This window comes from Myotis davidii, unplaced genomic scaffold (assembly GCF_000327345.1).
Source record: "Myotis davidii unplaced genomic scaffold, ASM32734v1 scaffold167, whole genome shotgun sequence".
NCBI lineage: Eukaryota > Metazoa > Chordata > Mammalia > Chiroptera > Vespertilionidae > Myotis > Myotis davidii.
This window is the reverse complement of record NW_006300048.1, coordinates 6,364,131-6,367,860: the sequence shown is the minus strand read 5'-3', so window position 1 is coordinate 6,367,860 and position 3,730 is coordinate 6,364,131.

Here is a 3,730-nt window from a genome sequence, read left to right as displayed (position 1 = left end):
AGTGGTGTCTCACTGTTGGTGCTCAGTAAAGGTTAGTGCTTAATAGACGCTGCTGCATGGAACTGAAGGAGAGAGCAGAAATCAAGAGCTGTACTGGACTACCACGCATTCCCTTGCTTGTTGGTGGACTCTCCACCAACCAAATCAACACCCTCTAGTCACCTCTGCAGCCACTGAAATGCTGGCAAAATGAGGGAGCAGCTTGGAAATCAGTTTCTTTGGGGATAGCTCTGCTCTTTCTTGTCCTTCGATTCAGTTGTTCTTTCTAGTCTTGGATTTATTAACATTGCTTCACACTGAGGCTACATAAAGTACCCATACCCCTGGGTCCACCAGCCCCAAGCAGGGACTCTTGAGAGTATGATTGGTCCCATATTACTAATAAATGTTGTCACTACTGAAGTCACACAAAGGTCTCCCGAGTTTGAGCCAGCACTGCCAAGTCAGAGGTGAATAGAAGGTGACATATCCCAGCTTTCTCAAGGAGCTGTGCTTTTACTCCTACTAAACAAGCAAACAGTCAAATAAGTATTAATTGAATGTCTGTTATAGCATTCAGTGTTTGGGATTCTAACTCTAACTTGAACTTGGACCTGCCCTTACTCCAGAATCACTTGGTTTCTCCTAACTTTTTATTTCTTCCTTTGGAAACCGAAGAAATAGCTCTGGCCTAGGTGCTCCTCGGGCAAGTAGGGAACTTGGATAATTAAGAAACAGTACAGAAAATTCTTTCAGTTACTGAGTTCTCCAGTGATTTTGGACTACATGGGCATTTTTCCTCTCATGTAAAGACATGAAATATTTCACACCAATAGAAAAGAATCCGGTTTGTCACGTATTAACATTTGTCAGTAGTTGCTTCAGGTTTTTTTTTTTTAAAGAAATGTAGCATTGCACTTGAATATCAGTTCTATCCTGTGTCCTAGGGATTGGTTGGCTACCTTCATGTTTTGTGTTTAAAAGGTGGGGCTTTGGGGGCCTTGGCCAGGTAGCTCAGTTGGTTAGGGCATTGTCCAGATATGCTAAGGTTGTGGGTTCAATTCCCTATCAGGGCACATACAAGAAGCAACCAATGAATGCATAAATAAGTGGAACAACAAAGTCATGTCTCTCTTTCTCTCTGTGTCAGTCTTTCTCCCTTTCTCTCTCCCCACACGCCCCCCCCCAAAAAAAAAATCATGTGATAAATAAAAAATTTTAAAGGTTGGGCTTTGGGAGGGGGGAGGTGACAAAAGCTCCAGATTCTGTTGCAGAATAATTTTGAAAAATGCTTAATAGACATTCTAAAATATTTTAAAACTGAAGTTTATCAATTGTACAAATTAGAGTTTAAGTTGATCTTAATGTCCTCAGCTACTAAAATGTTTGAATATTTTTGCAAGTCCTTCTGTCTACAACATAATAAATTCATCCATCAGTCTAGCTATTGTCCTTGCCCTCTTCAAATCAGCCATATCCAAATGACCATTAGACATTTAGAATTTAAGAATATGACTTATCCTTTTGGTTTCAATCCTTAGAAAACCAAAAGTTCAATGTCATTTTTCTGTTTTGGCTTGCTTTAACAATTTCCTAGGTTGTTCTTTGGAAAAGGGAGATATGTGTGAATAGTTAACTCAGCCTCATTAATGAGTTGCTACTTGGATGTTTTGAGCTTAAAAAGTTGAGTGGGGAAAAAAAGAAAAATGTAGTGCCATAATTCCTAAATGCACAAGTAGAAACTTGTTTGGATTCTGATTTAAATAAATTAACTACCAAAAGAAAAACTTAAGGCAATCAGAAAGATTTCAAAATTGACTGGATAGATGTTATAGAATTACTGTAACTTTTTTTAGATATCATAATGGCATTTTGGTGATATGTTTTAAAGTCTATCTATTAGAGATACATATTAAAGTATTTGCAGGTGCAATGACATGATGTTTGATATTTGCTCTACCTACATAAAAATATTTTAAAGGTCTGATGAGAGTAGTAGTAGATAAAACAAATGGCAACATGCTATTAATTATTGAAGCTGAGTGATGCATACTTAGTGATTCATTATACTCTTTATTTTTATGTATGCTTGAAAAATTCCATAATAAAGTCAAAAAGTAAAAACAAAACAAACAAACAAAAAAAGTTGAGTGGATTGTTTCACTTGAATCAGAAAGTTGGTTTGTAGAGTATTCATTTATATCCAGAATCAAACTGGTAATGATTTTTTAAAATTTAGAATAAGTAAAGTATGTGAATAATAGTGGAAATATTTTGAGAGGTTAAAGATGAATCTAGCAAGCCTTAAGGTATCTTATTATCATTTTACTTAAAAAAATATTTTTATTGATTTCAGAGAGGAAGGGAGAGGTAGAGAGAGAGAGAAACATCAATGATGAGAGAGAATCATTGATTGGCTGCCTTCTGCATGCCCCCTACAAGGGCAACCCAGGCAAGTGCCCTTGACTGGAATTGAACCAGAGACCCTTCAGTCCGTAGGCTGAGCCAAACCAGCTAGGGCTACTTACTTTATTATTTTTAATTTCTTGAGTGAATGAATGAATTGATTGTTCAGGTGACATCAAGAAATCTGGGTTGGATAGCATAGGATGTACTAGTATATAGGTGATGATGAAAAATATTGGGGAGAGAAAACTTGGTTTTCAAGCTAAAAAGTTTTAACTCCATCTTATACACAAAGTTGACACTTGGGAGAGATCCGAGTCAGAGAATGATGTGTTCTAGCATTAGTCTAGTAGCCCATTCTGTTTTTTTTTTTTTTTTCCTAAATATATTTTATTGAGTTTTTACAGAGAGGAAGGGAGAGAGACAGAGAGCTAGAAACATCGATGAGAGAGAAACATCGACCAGCTGTTTCCCGCACACTCCCCACTGGGGACGTGCCCACAACCAAGGTACATGCCCCTGACCGGAATCGAACCCGGGACCTCCCAGTCCGCAGGCCGACGCTCTATCCACCGAGCCAAACCGGTTTCGGCCCATTCTGTTAATTGATGCAGTGTGTCCCATAAGGGGAGGCATGTGGGATAGCCTGGTTGAGCAACTATAAGAACAGAAAGATGATGATTGATTGGAGAGGCAAGGTGACCAAAGGCATGTTGGGGATGACCAAAGAGAGGAAGTCGTTGGAAGTCACTCTCAGCATTCTCTTCTATATCATTACCATTCACTCGGAGAAAGGAGACAGGAGAGCCAGGTTTAGAAGGAAGACAGTGTTGATTTTTTTTCTTCTAGAGACAAGGTATTTTAGAGATATTGCAAAGAGACCTTTGGAAATTACAGCCTGTAGCTCAGAGTAGTTTTGAGCAAGATATGTGGGGTTGAGAGACCTTTGAAAAGAAATAATGGTTGAAGACGTGGCAGTCACCAGGGAGAGAAGAGAAAGGAAAAAGAGCTAAGTGCTGCATGTAGGGGGATCTTGAAATCCCACCTTTTTTGTAGAGAAACACAAAGCCAGCAAAGGACAAATGAAGAGATTTTTCAAGAAGGAAAAGGCAGTCACACACAAATGTTGTGGCCAGAGTCTTCAGCATGTGGAAGATAGCAGGGCAAAGATGAGGATGATAATCTGACATGGATTTCAAAACAGGAGAGGGCCCAGCTGGTGTGGCTCAGTGGTTGAGCATCGATCCATGCACCAGGAGATCACTAGTTCAATTCTCAGTCAGGCATGTGCCCGGATTGCAAGCTTGATCCCCAGTGGGGTGTGTGAAGGAGGCAGCCAATTGGT